At 44.7% G+C, this 20,406-nt stretch overlaps 1 protein-coding gene across 4 annotated transcripts in view; it reads right to left on the bottom strand.

Moving 5' to 3' along the window:
- The window catches only part of PLXNB1 (plexin B1), a 111,555-nt gene that overhangs the window by 64,266 nt on the left and 26,883 nt on the right, over window positions 1–20,406 (bottom strand). For 2 of the 4 annotated variants that reach the window (XM_075574349.1, XM_075574348.1), the window contains exon 2: window positions 8,578–8,641. The exons of 1 other annotated variant lie outside the window; for it this stretch is intronic. The gene's annotated coding sequence lies outside the window, so the exon portion shown is untranslated. Of the gene's footprint in view, window positions 1–8,562; window positions 8,642–20,406 lie in introns of all 4 variants that reach the window. One more of the 4 variants, XM_075574350.1, reaches the window with a different exon arrangement.

Genomic DNA, 20,406 nt, shown 5'->3' with positions numbered 1-20,406 from the left:
CAGGTGTTCCTACTCATCACTTTGAAAGCCCTTCACCAAACACCAACAGAGACGCCACTGCAGTGGGGAGAGACCCTACTAGTAATTGGTCAGAGTTGGCCATGCAGCATATAATAATATGAGACATGGTTCTGCCTTCTTCCTGATACACTCTCACGGCCCAGAGGAAGACAAGGAGAGATGAAGTCTCCCTGATAGGAGGGGAGGTGATAGAACCCATGCCGGACTTACCTGTAAGCTAACTAAGCTACATCTTGGGGCCTCACTCAATGAGGGCCTCAAAAATAGAAACAAAATGAATGCATTTCAAGTTTTAAAATCGGATGATAAAGAAGATATGGGACAGAGAAGATTTTCTATAACTATGGACATTTTCGTTCAAATATGACCCTAAGCCTCATGTGTGAAACTTCATAGCTCATCATTTGAAGACGTCATCAATGACAAAAAGGAATTAATTAAAAAAAATACTTTATTGATCCTTAGTTAAGAAAACTGAGGTAAGCACCTGAGGGTGTTTTCTTAACTATGGATCAATAAAGTATTTATTTATTTATTCCTTTTTGTGACCCACTCTATTGGCTGTGCGCCAAAAAATCCTCTTTTTGTGATTTTTGTATAGAACAACGCTAGTATAATTCTTTCATTCATTTCAGTTTCAGGTTTAGATTTTCCAATGGTCTCTTCAGTCAGAATAATACATCTATTTCTAAATTTTGGGGCCTCTGAAACGTGACATAGGTTAGGGCCTCAGAAGGTCAAAGTCCGGCCCTGGACCTAGGACCACGTTGTCAGGGTGACGTGTTTATTACCAAACCCTTTATCCCCAGAAGGAAAGGGAAGTTATGAAGGTCACAAGACTAGAATTTCAGGTGATTGTAATGGGTAGGGTGGCTTCGCCAAAAATACTGGACACATTGGTGAAAGATGCAATGCACTCGAGACACACACACACACCCCTCTCACCTCTCTCTGCTCCATGCTGTTTCCTTCTCTCCTTGGACCCGCCCCCAGGCTCCTGACACCTCCTCCTGACTGGTTGCATTACCCAGCAGCAGCCAATCAGGATGGAGAAAGCTGCCCAGCCGCCTAGCAACAGCCCTGCTCGGGGAAATCCCGCATCCCCCCCCCAAGCCGGTCAGCTCACTATGTCCAGAGAGGTAACACCGGACACATGCATGCCCAGTACTACCTCTAACTGTTTACTGGACAGTGTCCAAATATAGGACAGTCCGGTACAATGCTGGACACCTGGCAACCCTACGTGCACTATTACTAGGACAGAACCAGTCACTTCTTATTTGAATTACAGCAGCTCATCTCAATACATTGTAAGGCTAAGGCCCCGGTATCTCCGCTGCAACGCGCGCCCGCGATATTGGTGGCGCGTGCAGCCGATTCCCTGGTCTGCAGCTCACTGCAGGAAGAGACCGGGGGGGGGCGTGGCGAGGGAGTGACGGGGGCGCGGCAATGACTTCACCCGGCAGGTTCAGCCTCATTGGCTGAACCGCCGGGGGGCGTGCCTAATCGCTCGACGCGAGTCCTGCTCTCAATTCTATTGAGAGCAGGAGCAACTCTCGCCCGAGCGCTGCGGCCCCCCCTCGCAGCGGGCCCGGCGCCATTGAGGGGAGGGCTCTCGTCCGTGCAGCGTCCGCCACAGCGGACGCTGTAGTAGGCAGCGGGGTGAAGGCCTAAGGGGAAAGTGCAGCAATAAAATCTAAGAAATATAAGATAGCATAAGAAGTATAAGATAGCAGCTCTGACTGAGCTTGTTGTAATCTGGAGGTACTCAGTCATTCCACACTGAATAGAAATAAACGCACTGCTTTGACAAATCCGAATAGCCTCTTCTCACTACAGTAATCGGTACCAGAGGGCACCTTTTACATAAAAGTAAACTGTTAGCTGGAAATGCAGCCATCCATAAATATTAGGACTCGAAGCACTTTAGCCTGGACTTTGTAATGCATCTCATCTTCCAGCTTGTAAAGATGTCTCATGTGGGAATAGCTGTCTTCTGTTTAAACATACGATTACAAGTCACTGTGAACAACATCTCTCTGAAAGGATATCTCCGTTCCAATACACAGTCCTACTCTGCTCCGACTCTCTCGCTGCCGGACAGGCCAGCAACTCATTGAACAGTAAAGTGGACAATTCCTCCACTATTGTTTATGGCTCAAAAAACACACACGTAACACATTGGTATCTACGCACAAGTACTGTGGTTTGATGCACCACCATTTTTCACATTACAAAGCTGTCTGTGAGTAGGGTTACTGGCTCTGCACTTCTTTAACCCAGGCTGCGCTGAAAAGCTGCGTTATACAGCAGGTACTGTAAAAGATTTTAGGGATCGATATTAAAATGGATAAGAAGTAAGGGGTGAGTCACTGTGCCCATTTGCATGGCACTACCCAGAATCCCTGGCTGCAGCAGAAACACTGTTTGCTAAGAGATAATGAGGAAAGACAGGGCTGCAGGCCTGTCTGAGACATGTGAATGCACCACAAGTGGGATTTTTATTTACGGTTACGTTTAAGGGATGTGTTAGGGTGGCTGTAACGCATTAATCCCTGTAAAGAAGCAGCAATTAATTGAAAAGATCTGTCGCTTTTTAACATCTGTTACAGTTTAACATCAGCTTATTAATACCTACAATTGCGGTCCTCAAATGTCACTGCTTCTTATAACTTTAGCAGAGCAATAAACCTTGAGATTAGGGTAATCTCTGAGGAACACAGATGTAGGCCCCTATTCTATAAAGTGCAATACTGCCAGTCCGGAGCGATGCACGGAAAGCCCCATTGAAGTCAGTAAGAGTAATAAGGCTGCGTCCAGGGTTGCAGCAGCCTTACGGAGGCGCGCTGAGGCTGAGGGAAAGCGGGTGCGTTCCCTGGCCGTGGTTAGCGCGCCGTCAGGGGGCGTGTCGGGGGGCGGGCTAGTGACGTCACGGAACTGGTTCGCCCTCATTGGGCGAACCGCTGACGTGATCGGCCCTGTGCTCCCTTGAGCGCTTGAATTTAAAATTCGCATAAGACCCACGCTTCCACACAATGGCGGAAGCGTGCGCGAGCCCCTGCTAAAGCCGCTCTCATTGCGGCTGCAGGAGCTCACTGGTAAGCACCAGCGCGCTTAAGCACGGGTCAGCACCTAAGCGCTGACCATGCCCGAGGCCTAATGTATCCAAGTCGACCTGCTGCAAAAACTCTGCAGCAGATTGAGCAATTCAGAAAATCCTATTGGTTTCAATGGGAATGTTTTCTAGGAATAAATCTGATACGTTTTTTTTTTTGCTCCGGTTTCCCAGCCAGGAGACTTTGATATGTAACTTCCACTGTGGATTTCCATAAGATTGTATATCGGATTTACAAAATAAGGACCATAAACTTATATGCAAAGGGGTGCCCAACTCCACTACTCAAGGGCCACCAAAAGGTCTGGTTTTTAGGAAATCACTGCTTCAGCACAGGTGGCTCAATCAGTCCCTGCTTCAGCACAGGTGGCTCAATTAGAGGCTCAGTCTTCGACTGAGCCACTGAGCCTCTGATTGAGCCACTTGTGCTGAAGCTGGGATATCCTGAAAACCTGACCTGTTGTGGGGTCTTTAGGACTGGAGTTGAGCACCCGTGTTATATAAAATGATGTTATAATTATGTAAATTACTGACTGCATGAACAGTGGCGAAAATCAAAATCCGCCGCCACTCGACACAGCTGTTGCGGCCGCCTCCTTACCTGCCGCCCCTCCTCCTCCTTCTGAACCGCAGTGTCAAACGACGCGTCGCGCGTTGTCACATTGCCATGGTAACGTGACGTCATTTGGCACTGCAACATTGTGTTTCCATGGCAACGAGATGCCGTTACTTCACATTGGTGACGTCGCTGCGGTTCAGAAGGAGGAGGAGGGCGGCAGGTAAGGACACGGCCGCAACAGATAAAATGACTTCCCATTAGGTCGGGTAGGCCCGAGAGCGCGGCAAAAGTATATGGGGGTGGACATTCTTGCCACCCCCAAATTTTGCCGCCCCAGGCCCGGGCCTAATGGGAAATCCCCAGAATGAGACTATCCGCCATTTATATAAAGTACTTTCTTTACTATTTGCCGTTTCTCTCAAAAATATTTTTAGGTTAAGAAGTAAAAGTGGTGCTACAGAGGTAAGCGCTCTCAATGCATCTCCTGGCCAAGTGCGACTTGTGCTTTAATTCCGCTTCAGAGAACTGATCGAGCTGCGGATAAAATGTAATCCGCTCCCTTGTGTAGAAGTCAAAGGTCTGGAGACTGCAAAAAACAACCGGGCTGAAGGTTTTCTATATTTAAAGCGTTTGTTTCCCTGGGGGCTGGAATGTGACAAGTAGCTGTGTATGTGCGTGAGGTGTGAAGAGGCTGCTGGCACCAAGCTGGGTATCTTAACTCTGTCTTTAGAAGAGTTAAAGACAAAAAAAAAAAAAAGTTAACTTTTTTGTACCCACCCCAACTTAACTAATGTGTGGTGGATACCTATCCAAGCTGCAAATTGCAGAGCCAGTGTAACCAGCCTCACACTGATGAGACCCATTAAGGTTGAAACATGTCTGTGGGTGGTTTTGCTTCTCGGCCTTTTGGCTAAGATCAAGTGTAGTGTCTGTCCTACCTGTGGCAGGAGTAGGATGGACAGAGGCACACATTTGGTCCTCTGGCCTGGTCGAGAGGTGGGATGAGCCCAAGATTTCTTGGGGGGGGGGGGGTGTACTTAGTACAGTACCGACTGTGTGAAGCTCACTGTGGGCAAGGTTATGCCCTTGCGCAGCCACACACTGGTACGTGGAACAGTTCCCAGCATTGGACCCTTGATTCTACGGATTTACTTCCCTCATTCACATAGTTCATGGGCCTTCTGGCTAAGAGGGGATAATAATAATAATAATAATAATAATAATAATAATAATAATAATAATAATAATAATAATAATAATAATAATAATAATGCACTGCTAGTTTTACATAGCGCTTTACAGAGACATTTTGCAGGCACAGATCCCTGCCCCGTGGAGCTTACAATCTATGTTTTTGGTGCCTGAGGCACAAGGAGATAAAGTGACTTGCCCAAGGTCACAAGGAGCCGACACCGGGAATTGAACCAGGCTACCCTGCAGCAATCTCAGTGTCAGTCAGTGTCTTTACTCACTGAGCCGCTCCTTCCCTCTGTAATTTCTTAACCCGCCTGGCCAATCAGAGCTGGGGTGCTCCGGCCCAGACACGCAGGCTATGGTCTTTGTAGCAGTGCACTCACTTTACACATAGCAGTGTGTGTGTGTGTGTGTGTGTGTGTGTGTGTGTGTGTGTGTGTGTGTGTGTGTGTGTGTGTGTGTGTGTGTGTGTGTGTGTGTGTGTGTGTGTGTGTGTGTGTGTGTGTGTGTGTGTGTGTGTGTGTGTGTGTGTGTGTGTGTGTGTGTGTGTGTGTGTGTGTGTGTGTGTGTGTGTGTGTGTGTGTGTGTGTTTTTCTGGCCAAAGAGAAGAGGAGGACGTCCAGAACCCTGATGGAGGAAGGCGTCTAGAAACCCTTGGACCTTCCTGGCCATCAGGCTGAAGATCCTTGGGAGCAGTAACAGGACTTGTTCGACCTCTGGAGGACAGTCTCAAGCAAGAGCACCCAATGAGTTCACGGGGGAGGGAATAAAAGAAAAGCTGTTTACTGGCTATGCATCTTAAGCCAGGCTGTGCTGAAAAGCTGTGCAATGCAGCAAGCATAAGCTTATAGGGGTCCACGTCAAAATTGATTTGAAGCAAAAGGTCGCAGTGTTTGCTCATTTGCATGTCATTTCCCAGAATCCCTTGCTGCAGTGGAAGCACTGTATGCTGGGTGATAATGGTGAAAGGCGGGGCTGCAGAACTGTCTAAGACATGTGAATGTGCTCACAAGCAATATTTCCATTCAGAAGACAGCAAAGATCATCTAGTGACAACAGCCACAGCCTATGACAGGGATGAGCAACTCCAGTCCTCAAGAGCCACCAACAGGTCAGGTTTTCATAATATTCCTGCTTCAGCACAGGTGGCTCAATCAGTGGCTCAGTAAAGACTGAGCCACCTGTCCTGAAGTTGGGGCTGATTGAGCCACCTGTGCTGAAGCAGGGATATCCTGAAAACCTGACCCGTTGGTGGCCCTGGAAGACTGGAATTGCCCCCCCCCCCCAATGACATTAGTATTAATGTTTATTTGTGAAGCGTCAGCATATTCCGCAGTGCGGTACAATGGGGGTACATAGTGATGTATATTACACAAACTGTTACATACAAGTGAGGACAAACAAGCGCAAATACAAAGAGGTAATGAGGGCCCTGATCCTAAGAGCTTACAATCTAGGGGGAATGAGGAACAATGGTGAAACAAGAAGTTACGGTGGCTGCTTAATGTAGGATAAGGTGTGGCTCAGGTTAGAGTATGGCCCGGTCTGATAGCTGAAGCCGTTAAGGATGGGGGGGGGGGGGGAGGGGGAAGAGAGATTGGTACAGCCGGTCCCAGTGGGGTTAGAGGGCAGTTGGATGTTAGAGTTATGGCGAGTAGTCTTCCTTGTCCGGCGTAGAAACACCCTGCTGCACGTTGTCCCAGTGGAACACCGCCATTTAATTCCTGCGTTTCACCGCTCAAAACAAATCGCCGTATGATCTATACAATCATCTTCAACGGCAGCCAGCGTCTCTCCAGTGCTCAAGGAGTTAAAACTGCTGCTTCTGGGACCACAGTGAGCCAGTGGGATTAAAACGTGGAACGGTTGCCTTGGTGACTGATGCCTTTTTACAACTAAAAAAAATAAATAAATATCGCCTAGCGTAACGTCATTTTTAACTCCTACGTTGGCTGGCGGGCCTGCCGAGCAATGGGTTGCCGGCGGGGAAGGGGTTAATCCCAAACTAGCTGGGGTTTGACTTGCCAGGCTGGCATGTGAGTACAGCACAAAGGCGCAGTGAGAGGTCTGGTGCGTTCACCGGGCTCAGGAACAAAATGTTCCTCAACAACAACTAAAGAGAAATACCCCCCCCCCCTATTGTACGTGCTAATTAGGGGGTTTTATCCATTTCAGAGCGAGATTCTCTTTCAATACCAGAAGCGGCATTCCGTGGCACGCCTTTATTCCGTGGCACGCCTTTATTCCACCTATACATTGGCGCCCGATGAAAGGAGCAGAAAGCCCCCCCTACTCCAGCAGAATGAAAGTGAGGGATGTCCGTGTGGCATTCTAACAGGGTGGGGGGGGGGGGGATTAGAGGCAGGGAGCAGAGGAAATACAGCAGGGGTGAGCAACTCCATTCCTCGAGGGCTACCGACAGGTCAGGTATCCGATACGCCTGCTTCAGCACAGGTGGCTCAATCAGTGGCTCAGTTGTTGACCGGCCATCTCCAGTCCTCAAGAGCTACCAATAGGTCAGGTTTCCAGGATATCCCTGCTTCAGCACAGGTGGCTCAGCCACTGATTGAGCTACCTGTGCTGAAGCAGGGATATCTGTAAACCCTGACCTGTTGGTGGTCCTTGAAGCCTGGAGTTGGCCAGCCAACGATGGAGCCAATGATTCAGCCACCTGTGTTGAAGCAGGGATATCCTGGAAACCTGACCTGTTGGTAGCCCTCGAGGAATGGAGTTGAACCCCCCCTGAAATACAGTTTCTTGCGATCACGTCGCCATACAAAGGAGGTATTAAAAGCTAGACTTCTATTCCAGATGATGGAAATGCAAAATAACATGTGGTATAGTGCTAATTAGTCCCCCCCCCTCATATATATATATATATATATATATATATATATATATATATATATATATATATATATATATATATATATATATATATATATATATATATATATATATATGTGATATGTGATATATGTGATACCTCTCATCTGTAAGTATGTCCTAGGCACATATGCTGTGTGTATATATATATATATATATATATATATATATATATATATATATATATACACACACACACACATACACACATGCATACATATATTTATAAAAATAGTTTACCAGGAAAAAAATACATTGAGTGATACCTCTCATCTGTAAGTATGTTCTAGGCACATATGCTGTGTGTATATATATATATATATATATATATATATACACACAGCATATGTGCCTAGGACATACTTACAGATGAGAGGTATCACTCAATGTATTTTTTTCCTGGTAAACTATTTTTATAAATATATGTATGCATGTGTGTATGTGTATGTGTGTGTGTGTGTATATATATATATATATATATATATATATATATATATATATATATATATATATAAACAAACAACAAACAGAAGCGCAAGCTCCATAGCACGTAACTGTTTAAACAATAAAGTACATTTATTTAAAAAACTGCAGCCCAAAGGAAATGCACTTACAGAAATCTTAAAATATTAAAATATATAATATATATATATATATAAACAGGTAATTCCCGTGTTAATTTTGTCCCCCAGTTGGAATTGTTGCCCAGGACTAGAAGCAGCACTTTCTAGTAGAGCAAGGGTTAAGCAGAAAGTCGATCCGATAATGTGTTCATCCCAGTCATTACCTGAGCTGCGCTTACCATTTGTCTTTACGGAAGTGTTCAGCGTTTCGTCTTCCCCGCTCATCAACTGGTGTCAGGCCGTCTGAAATACACACACAGGCGAAACTGTAATGCACGCAACACGGCAGCCAAGGGTTAATTGTGCCCGCCCCCCTCTCTCCTCCTCACGTGACTTTGTTACCTTTTTAAAGTGCCACAAGAATTCTTCCCTTGGATACATAAGCTGTCAGAGATCTGCGTGGCACGTACATTTGTATCTGACCACTTTTTTTAGACATCCATGCGTTGGCTGCTGAAGTTGCTGTGAACCACGGACCATCCTACCCACTTTTAAAATGGAGGTCATAAAAGGTATTTATGGTGGAGGTATTTATGGTGGAATGTTCTGACCAGGACGGCAATGTTTGGACCAATTGCCTTTAAATCGGAGGCGATGCGTGTATCCACGATGCACAATTGGGTTACAGCGCTTTAACCCCACTTCTGGCCCTTCCAGCACTGACGGGGTTAATAATAATACCCACCGGGGTTTCATCGGTAGGGTTGCCAGTGCATTGTGTTGCTGGCCCTTCTGGCAGCATACGGGTTAATAACACAGCTGGCCGTAGCCAGAACAAAATGGCCGACACATTGCAGTCAGGCCAAGACACAGACAAATGATCGTAAAGTTACAAACTGTCATTGGGTAATCTCCGCAGAAGTCACCAGGCCATATTTAATAAGATGCGCGGCGCCTCCTGTCACCTTCCTGTGCTGACCCCGCCCCATTTATGTACAGCTCTGAGAGGTGTCTTAACCTATTGGGTGCCCCACGACATGGTCACTACGGTACTTCATCGGGTATGGCACTCCAGGGGTCACGTCATGCCCAAGGATCTGCTTAGATAACACAGAGCGCAGGATGTGATCGGCAAACTGTAACAATAGATAATGTCACCTTAGTAATATAAGAATACATTGTAGCTGCTGAGTTACACTGACTGAAGAATTGATTTGAAACTGAAAGGCGGCCATTTAGTGAACCCAGGGAAGCAGGATCTTTGCTGATCGATCACGGGAGAACGAATCGATTCGCAGCGTAGGTAATTAGCTTTCAATAAAGGCAATAAAAGGCTGCATATATTAAAACAAAAATATTTTTTTATGTATTTTATTTTTTAGTGACATGCAGACTGCCTCTTTAAAGAGCTTCCTGGGTTTCTGCTACAGTATTAAAGGACCACTGATATGGCCCGGTGATGTTTGCGGATCTTTGGCAAACTTCATTGTACAATTCTTTCTATTTTGGAGGCATTTAAATTCCAAGACATTTTTGTCCGTAATCTTTAAAAAAAAAAAAAAAAATCAAATGTTCTAAAATGTTTTTGAAGTTATGAATAAAAAACATCACTTGTGAGCACAGTCACATGTCTCACACAGGTCTGCAACCCGGCTGCTCACCATTATCTCTTAGCATTCAGTGCTCCCCCTGCAGCCAGGGATTCTGGGTAATGACATGTAAATGAGCACACAGTGCCACCTTTTGCTTCATCTCTATTTTAACATGGACCCCTAAGAGCTTATGTCTGCTGCATTACACAGCTTTTCCGCACAGCCTGGGTTACAGAATTGCAGAGCCAGTGATGCTGCTCTCAGCCAGCTGTTTCATACTTTTGGGTCTCATCAGTGTGAGTGAGGGTGGTTATACTGGCTTTGCAATATGAAGCTGGGATAGGTTTTAACCACACATAAGTTATGGTGGGTAAAAAAGGGACAAAATCTCTCCCCCGTACAGTATACAGCAAATAAAAATATCACGCGTGAGCACATAACATGAAGTTATAAAACAGCTTTACAATTGTACAGAAGCTGCTACATAGGTGAGTGCTCTCGCTATTGCAACTTTTATATATGTTAGAATACTGCCCATCTAACCCAAGTCCCTTTGGCAGCTACAGGGTTAACATTACACTCTGTCTCCTTTCAAATAGAAATAAGCCCCTAATTAGCCCTGAGAGTGCTGGGTTACGGTGTATTATTCTCCGCTGTGCCCTTCACAGTTAAGTTTTTTGGGGTCTACATTTGAAAATCTTTGTAACTGTGCAGATCGGCAGCGGGTGTTAACACTGTACGTTATGAGGGATTTTACCATAGTATTTTTAATTAGGGGGAAGAATGCATCAGCATTCCAGGCCCGTTAGTAATGTCTGTGTGTGTAAAGCAGATTAGCGGAAAACTTTGGTTCCAATGTTTGACCAGATTGGAAGGTACTTCCCCTATCTGCCTTAGAACTGAAGATGGTACAGATATAGTCCAATGAGCAGCATACACTGGGCTTATAATAACAGGAAAGCACTTTAAAGGAGCAATTTCTCCGACTCGTTTTTATTAGCCCCCGTATTTTTACAGGATGGGAACCTGAGCCAAACGCCACAATTTTTGTCTCACGGGGTCTCCCGCTTCACGAGATATTTACTGGTGATGGAACTGGGTTTTAATCTCCCTCAGGGGAAACAAAATGGCTGCCAAATGTCAGGCCCTTGGGAAGCGGCAACATCAACAGTTGCAGTTTCCTACTGGCCGTCTGTTTCAATTCCCTTTAAAAAGCAGGAAGTAATACACCGGTAACGTCACCGTATCTCAGGAATCCCCCCCGGAGCTGAAAATAGTGCGGTTCAGCGCTGGAAGACCTCCGCGGTTCCAACCCAGTAAACAAAATGGAGGCTAGTTGGGGAGCATTGCTCATTTAACACTTTCAATGTTTTCTTCCATTTGGTTGTAGGTATGCTAAGCCCCTCTCGCTGTCAGAGAGGGCAGTGAAGGGGTTAAAAAGCGTATAAGCGCCCCCCCCTCCCCCCCAAAAAAATGCTAAACCCAAAAAGCAAGATAACCAAACCCTGCAAGAGGTCAGGAAACATATTACATTTGGTGTTTACACTACAGCACAGGGCTGCTCAACCGGCCCTGGGCTAAATCTAGCTAGCATTGAAGAGGCCCTTGGACTCTCTGCTCCTGCTCATTGTGTTGTAGTTGCCTAGGCAAAGAAGTGCAGTGTGTTCTCACTGAAACTCACTTTATGTAAGTTCCGGCCCTGTAAATATATATACATGGGGTGTCAAACTCAGTCCTCAAGGGCCACCAAGAGGCCAGGTTTTATGGATAACCCTGCTTCAGCAAAGGTGGCTCAATCAGTGGCATAGCCACCCACCTTACCACCGAACATCTTTCTGCCGGCCACTTCGCTGCCAAGGTAAGCCCCTAACCTTACCCGTTACCCTAAAAACATTAACCTGTACCCTAAAATCCCTTACCCTAAGCCCATACCAGAAAACCCCTTGCCATAGCCCTTACCCTAAACCCCTTACCATAATTCCCTACCCTGAACAGCTTACCCTAACCCCCTACCCGTAAAAACCCTATCCATAAGCCCCTACCTTAACCGCTAAAACCCCTTAAATTAACTCGACTTATTGGCGTATTGTAGTTGTCCCTTTAGCCATCTGATAAAAATAGCTATAAAATAAACGTTTTGTGTGTTACATTATATATAGTGTGTCATTTATCTCCTGGTAGCCGTAGGGAGCTGCAGGTTCTGTGTTTCATCCACTAGCAGCATGGGAGAGATAAGTAATCAGAAATAGGTACAGAACCAAGGTGTATTGTGTGAACTTGTAGAGATATATGCTCTCAATAAGTGGAACTGATACATTAAAATAGGGGCGCGCAAAGTTGGGAAAAGATTGCGCACCCCTGCATTAAAAGACGGGAATACAAGAGGTTAAAAGAATAAAAATTAGAGTATGGGATTTTACAGTAGGGGCGCAATCAGAGAGGTAAAGTGAGCACTTACCGTGCACCCCAAAACCTGAACAACCTACCGGAGACTCTCACATCCACCAACAGTTTAAGTTCTTTCAAAACCAAAGCTGTCTCACATTTGAATCTGGTCTGTAACTGTTGCATACATCCATAATATATATTATCTCTAACTGTGCATGCAATGTCTTGCATTTAATGTATAACCCTGTTCACTTATGTACAGTAACTGTATTTGTAACCATGTATTATTTGTCATTTTAACTCTATGTCCAGGACATACGTGAAAATGAGAGGTAACTCTCAATGTATTACTGCCCGGTAAAACATTTTATAAATAAAGAAAAATAAAGAAATACTGTTACATTTCAAAATGAAATAAAGTGAATTAATCTGCAGTCTGAAGTGATGGGGGGTTTTATGTACCCCGTTAAATATCCAGGCACTTTGCCCTCTAAGACTGGTCTCCCCTACAAAGTCAAACCCGCGTCGTTTTTAATCAGAGCGATGAGTACAGTACCTTGTCAACCAGCAACAACTGTAAAAAGAATGGCAAATCGTTACCGGGGCACGAGGGGAGTGAGAGTTCTCAGGCGTTATTAAATGTTCATCTCATTATGCTGGAAGCCGGGTTCAATTACACGATGGACAGTAAGAAGCCAGGAAGGATATGATTTAGTGTGGGAGGTTTCAATGAGGCAGTGAGGTGACAAGGTGAGAGCATCATTTCATAGGGAAGTGTGATCCACAGCTTAATCCAAGCAGCAAAACATGGGAAATCTTATATATTTTTAAAATAAATCAGTTCTGTAGTATTAGATAATAGTGACTTTTTTGTTTAATTTTTATTCTACTCTTAATGCGATTTTTAATTACTTTAAAAGCATCCCGTGATTTCTATAGCAGGTTTAAGCCCACCTCCCCAGCAGTGCAAGATATTTGCAACACTTTTCTGTTTGTGATAATTTGCTGCCAATGTTCCCAGCAGTTTGAGCTGCAAACTGTAACAATAGATAATGTTACCTTAGTGATATATGGATAGATTGTAGCTGCTGAGTTAGGCACGTTCTATAGTGCCGGGTGTGTGCTACGCCGCGCGCGCACTGATTTTTAGTTGGCTGATGTTAGTCAGCCTTTCTATAGAAGGGCCGCGCGCGCACGGCAGGGAGAGGGGAGCCGACGGACAGCGGCGAAGATGAAGAAATTCATCTTTTCGCTCCGCTGCCTGCGCTCAAGTGTGTGTGTGTGTGTGTGTGTGTGTGTGTGTGTGTGTGTGTGTGTGTGTGTGTGTGTGTGTGTGTGTGTGTGTGTGTGTGTGTGTGCGAGTGCGTGTGCGTCAAGGATTGTAAAACAAAAAACAAAAATATTTATTAAACTTTTTTTTTTTCTTTAAAAAAATCTATCTAGGACTTACTTTCACTCACACAACCCATGCACACACATACACTCACACATACACACACATATACACTAACCTGCAGCTCCCGGCTCTATATACATGAAAAGCATGCGGCACGTGCACGCGCGTTCGCATAGGAACGCGCTGCCACACGGCCGCCTGCTGTATAGAACGGCCCTTACACTGACTGAAGGATTGATTGATTGAAACTGAATCAGGATTTGTACAGAAATATAAAAGCAGCACCAAACGATTGCCAGCTTAGGAAGGAATGTAGAATGATACATTGTCACATGCTTTACATATTTTTCAAAAAATAGGTGGGGTGGGAGTACTATTGCTACTTAGGGGCCAGCCAGACCCCTCCCAGCGTAAAGGTTAAAAAATAACTCTAACAGTTTGAATAGAATGTGCAGAACTGAGACGTAGAACATTGGTTAAAGGGGGCGCATTAATATTGGGGATCCTGATGTATTACGTGAGATCATAAACTCTAGAATAGAAAATTAAATACTGCTTTACAGTTATACACTTATCATAAGGATAAAGTTAATCAACACATCTGTTGTTTGTCATACATGTTTAATTCATCCATTTTTAATTACCCAACAAATGCAAACAACAGATGTTATCAACAATGTAAGGTGTTTTCTATTTTTCTAGTTGACTGTATTAACATGACCACTACATTATCCGGCAACTGATCAATGAAATGCAGCAGCTTCCCTGTACAGATGGGAATGATCTGTGGTCTCTTTAACGTGTTGCTTCCGTGTTAGCGGGCAAGTGTCCATCATTTCCATAGCGAATACTTTCTCACGCACACCACACACTTCAGAGGGATCTGCCGATTAAAATAAGGATCTCGCTTACAAAATATCCGCATGACACAGAGCCAAGGGAGTTTTAGACAGCTATAACATGCCTGGGGCCCCTCTAAATTACCCCCATGTGTATTTCTATGTCTGTGGAGGACAGAGAGACCATGCGTGTTCACCCCACACAGAGGCAGAGCTGTCTGTCTCCACTCTGCTTTCCGAGATCACACCCCACAATGCATTGCATACCGCTACACAATGCATTGTGGGGCATAATCGCCAAGCCACAACTACCTGAGGAAAGGCCATGCAGGCCTGAAACGTTGACTTGCTCATTCCGTGCAAGGCCTGGTTTATAGTACAGGCGCCCGTGCGCGCGGCGGAACGCATGGCGTCGCGAGTGCCTATTGCTCTAGCAATCCCTGCACTCTGATGGGGAGGTGAAGGGAAGGCTTGGCCAGGATGTCATTGGCTAAACCGCTCACGTGACGCAGCCATGATGCGGCTGTTGCGCGAAAAAACAAAATTATTTGTTGGCTCAAAATTCTGCCGCGCGGTCACGCGCATGACGGCCCGGCCCAATAGAGCTACTGTATTTTGTTCACGCCACCGCACGCACCATAATCACGGCCTAAGGAGTAGGCCGGGAGTTTTTGTCTCATCTTATTCTTTCAATTTGTGGCATAATCTCAAAGAGCAGAGCGGTGACCGACAACCGCGTGGTCTCTCTTGGGGTGGACCCTCCAGTGTGGGTGTGTAGGGTGTGTGTGGTGTGTGTCTATATCTCCATTATACTCCTTTTGGAATGAAAATACGCCAGCATTTTTAGGGGAGTATCTTCTGCAGCGGGTGTGTTGAGCTCTGTAGAGAATCCCAGGCCTCTCAGAGCATCCCATTCTATTTGGTACCTTGCCGATGTTCCCAAGTCAGAGGCTGGCACCATGAACTTAAATTGAGGACAAATAGAAATGAATAGGGAGAAGCGTGGTACCCAGCCAAACAGCCACAACCCACGACAGCTCCAGACATCCTTGTTCTGTTTGGTACATGATACCTTCTTGGCTACAACAGAGAGATCTCCGATAAAGTTCCTCCCTTATAACATCCCCTGGCAGATTTGCCTCCTACAAGATACAGTGCCACTCAACAACAAAATGAAATCCAACTCCACTTTATGCCTCATTTGTAGCACATCTTCTCAATGCCAGAACATAATATCTCCAGTGAACAAGCGAAAAAGAGGGACCTGCCGCAAATTTCATTAAAGCAGCAATACTACATTCCGCGTTTGTTTTCTTTTTTTCTTATTTGTATATGTAAAGCGTGTGACAATGTATAATTCTACAATCTTACCCAAGCGGACAATCTTTTTGTGCTCCTGTTGTAAATCTGTAAAAATCCTGAGTGTGTGCCTAACATAATGGCTGCTTCAGTTAGTGTAACTCAGCAGCTACAATCTACAATACTATCCTTATATTACTAAGGTACAATTATCTATTGTTACAGTTTGCAGCTCAAACTGCTGGGAATATTTGGCAGCAAATTATCACAAACAGGAAAGTGTTGCAAATATCTTGCACTGCTGGGGAGGTGGCCTAACCCTGCTATAGAAATCAAAGGAAGCTTTAAAACTCATTACAAATGCCATTAAGAGTTGAATAATATATATTTTTAAATGCTGTATTATCTAATACTACAGACCTGAGTTGTTTATAAAAAACAACAAAAACATATATACGATTTCACATTTTGCTGCTTTAAACTAGGGCTTGCTGTACTATCTTCATTATGCAGCAGGCTGCAACTTCAGGGGCATTTCAGTTTGAAATGTATTTTGAAAGCTAAAAAGGTGATGCTCATTCGCATGTGAAATTCCAGAATATAAATCGCTCCAATTTAAACTCTGCGTGATGTTTTATAACTCGAACGGAACCTGTAAGTTACGTGGATAACTGGAACAGAACCAGTGGTGGATTTCCCATTAGGCCTGGGCCTTGGGAGTCAAAATTTGGGGGCGGCAAAAATGTTCGCAGCTATATATTTTTGCCGCGGTCTCGGGCTTATCGGGTCTGATGGGAAGTTATTTAGCTGTTGCGTCTGCCTTCTTCCCTGAAATCCGCTGCTGAACAGAACCCATCCCTTACGTTTGGAAGAAAGGAAAGAGTTCTTTACAGTAAGGGGCAGTTAAACTATGGAATGAATTACCAATGGAGACTGTGATGGCAGATACAATAGATATCTTCAAAAAAAAAGGTTGGAAATCTCTTGAGAAAGGAAAGCTATACAGGGATATAACTAATAAGTAAATATGGGAAGGATGTGATCCAGGGAGTAATCTGAGACATCATTGGATGATGTGTCACTGGGGTTCTTTGTTTGCCTTCTACTGGATCAAAATACTGTAAATACAAATATAGAATAAGTATCTGTTGTCTAAATTTAGCATAGGTTGAACGTGATGGACATATATCTTTTTTTCAACCTCATACTGTAACTAACTAACCTGTAACCTGTAAGTTATGTGGGTAACTGGAACAGAACCTGTAAGTTATCTGGGTAACTGAAACAGAACCTGTAAGTTATGTGGGTAACTGAAACAGAATCTGTAAGTTATGTGGGTAACTGGAACAGAATCTGTAAGTTATGTGGGTAACTGGAACAGAACCTGTAAGTTATGTGGGTAACTGGAACAGAACCTGTAAGTTATGTGGGTAACTAGAACAGAACCTGTAAGTTATGTGGGTAACTGAAACAGAACCTGTAAGTTATGTGGGTAACTGGAACAGAACCTGTAAGTTATGTGGGTAACTGAAACAGAACCTGTAAGTTATGTGGGTAACTGGAACGGAACCTGTAAGTTATGTGGGTAACTGGAACGGAACCTGTAAGTTATGTGGGTAACTGGAACGGAACCTGTAAGTTATGTGGGTAACTGGGACGGAACCTGTAAGTTATGTGGGTAACTGGAACGGAACCTGTAAGTTATGTGGGTAACTGGAACGGAACCTGTAAGTTATGTGGGTAACCTGTAACCTGGGGAACCTGTAAGTTATGTGTTATATGCTCTAATATGCTTCTTCAGTCAACATATGCTTTCACCACGCCATGTTCTTTACCGCTTCAGTCCTTTTCTAAGTCTTTAAATCCCTATTAATTTCTTACCACTGTTAGCCAACACCCCAAGAAGAAATAATATTTGATACTTCTAAACAGAAACCATATAATTGCATTATATAGACATTTCAAAGTCCTAGTAACTGTATTGGTTCTGGGGAGGTGCAGATTAAAAGCAGGTTGTAAAACGTGTTAATGAGAGTTCTCTCTGAGTTCTGTACTGTCAGCCCACTTGAAAAACAGACCAAGGAGGTTTTGAAAAGCACTGCACACTATAATTTCATCTACAAGGGACTCTCATGTGGATCCAATAATAAAAGTACCACAACTACGTTGCAATAAATCCGGGACAGGTTTTTTCCTGGCAGACGGAGAGGTTTCTATTAGGACAAGAAAAGGTTTGATGGGAAGGTGAAGGGGAAAGGGAGCAGCGAGGGGACGCAGTGTTCGGCACGGGAGTAGAAAGGGGTCATTCTCTGCCCCGGTGTCCCGTAAACACAGCTCTCAGTGGGATAAGAAAACACCGGCATTACTGCCTCAGAAGCCAAAGTACACAGAGGTCTTTGCTGTCCTATTAGGCAGGCAGCATCACCAGACCACAGACGGGTGGGTGGGTCGTGTTTCCATGAGATGTTGGCAAGTAGCACACGCCATAGAAAGGAAGAATGGTTCTATTTAAGTGGGCCTGCCGTGACAGAGGTGTGGGAGGGGTGGCAAGCAGGTAAGGAAGGGAAACAGAATTGTTTGTTTTTCACTTGACACATTCCCCTGGCATTCCCTCCCGCCCCATCCTGGTTAAAGACTTCATTGTGTAACAAAAAAAAAAGTTTTTTTTTCTTACCCTGGAGAAATAAACAGATAAAATGATAGATTTGGGGATTTTTTTTTAGAAGTGGCTGACATATAGTAATCTGCAGGAAACGACGATGAAGAAGAGATAACCAGGCTTGTTCCTCCTACACGAGCAGTCACGGGAGAAGATTAGTGACATCGTTAGTGGGCAGGGAAAATGAAGTGCAAACTATGAGGTCAAGAGAAGCAAATAAATGACAACACACGGCAAAGTGACCCTGCCCCACAGAGCTTACAATCTAAATATACAGGTTACAAACTAGTGTAACGGTTTTACAGGCCCCCACCCAATCTCACATTGGCCCCTGTGCTCTACTGGCCCCATTACATGTCTGTGTGATGTGTGGTGCACCTGCCGGCAACAGGACTCCTGAGTCTCCCGCTTGGTTGGTATGGGGAATATCAGCATGCAGGCATCGGAGGTAGTGTGCTCTGAGTCTTACTCACATACAGTGCAGCGCCTCCACCCAATCAGGATCTCTGCGGCCGCAGGGGGATGTATCTGATGGGGAACTCCTCTGTGGTACCTCCTTCTGCAGAATGACTCCACACTCACACAGAAGGGTTGTAGTGAACACGGGCATCTTTATTTGCATCATCCTGGACAGACTGCCCCTCATTGCGGTCGTTCTAGCCGCTCATTGTGGTGGAATACATCCCTCTCAGAAAGTTTCTCCTCTTTCAAGAGTTGGGTCACCTCTCCCCTAAGGGAGATCACCATCTGTGTCAGATCCCTGATCACAGTGTGTAAGTAACTGGTACTTAGATCTGACAGCCTTGAACTGCTCCAGACTCTCCTGAACTTGAACTCAGACTTAACCACTAACTTTAGGCAGTACAGTGTCTTATATAGACTCAGAAACAGACACACCTCTTGTGTCACTAATAGTGGACACAGAGCATGTTGTCACTTCCCTTGTGTACATATGGCACCTCACCAGGGTGTGAGGGCAAACCTCCATGATTGTTACTGGCAACCCTGCATACTTACTAGGTTTACTGCCAGCATGAGAAAGAGCTGTAGACCATTTTTATACATGGCTACACTAGCTTCAGATCATATGGGATAGGTTGAAGTCAACGGTCTCTGTACAGGTGAATTCCTGTTTCATGGACACTTGTAGGTGGTATCCATAAAAGTGACTATATTTGGTGCTTGGTGATGTAAAAATGGCTCTATTTCAATCTGAAAGTCACCAGCCCTGTTCTCCCCTGTACCCAATCTGCCAGTGAAATGACTGTATAACCCTGTTCATTTAATATAACCATGTATTGTTATCATAACTCTGCGCCCAGGACATACTTGAAAACGAGAGGCAACTCTCAATGTATTACTTCCTGGTAAAACATTTGATAAATAACATACAATAAATGTTAAAGCCAGTATGTAAATGATGTACTCAGTCTCCCCGTGCTGTGGGAAGATTAATGAAATGCAGGGTGCGGGTAAGAGCAATGCAACTCACTAACACTTAATACTGGAGTACTGTTGGGTGTGTACTCAGAAAAGATAAAGCCCTAAGGTTGGTTAGCAATAATCATTATGATTTCACTCAACGCCAACAAAACATGTTGTGCATTCCAACTCGTAACCTACTTTGCTAATCAAGGGCCTGGTATTTTGTTAGCAACCGACTTCCATGTGAGAATAAGAAAGAAGCCAATAACAGAGCGTGTTTGGGAGAGTGAGGGCGTTTTGTCGCCATGCATAGGATATGCTATGCGTGAGATGCTCGTATGTGTGTTAATTCCTCCTCCAGCGTGGAATGCCTCCTGCTATCTACCCAGCTCTTCTGACTGAGTGCATGGTAATGACACATCTTCTTCTATACCTAATTCAGACCAGCAGTTTGAGGTTGCTCTGGCGCA

Source organism: Ascaphus truei, chromosome 17 (genome assembly GCF_040206685.1).
Source record: "Ascaphus truei isolate aAscTru1 chromosome 17, aAscTru1.hap1, whole genome shotgun sequence".
Classification (NCBI taxonomy): domain Eukaryota; kingdom Metazoa; phylum Chordata; class Amphibia; order Anura; family Ascaphidae; genus Ascaphus; species Ascaphus truei.
The sequence above is the reverse complement of the archived record's forward strand: the minus strand, read 5'-3'. Positions and strand labels throughout refer to the sequence as shown.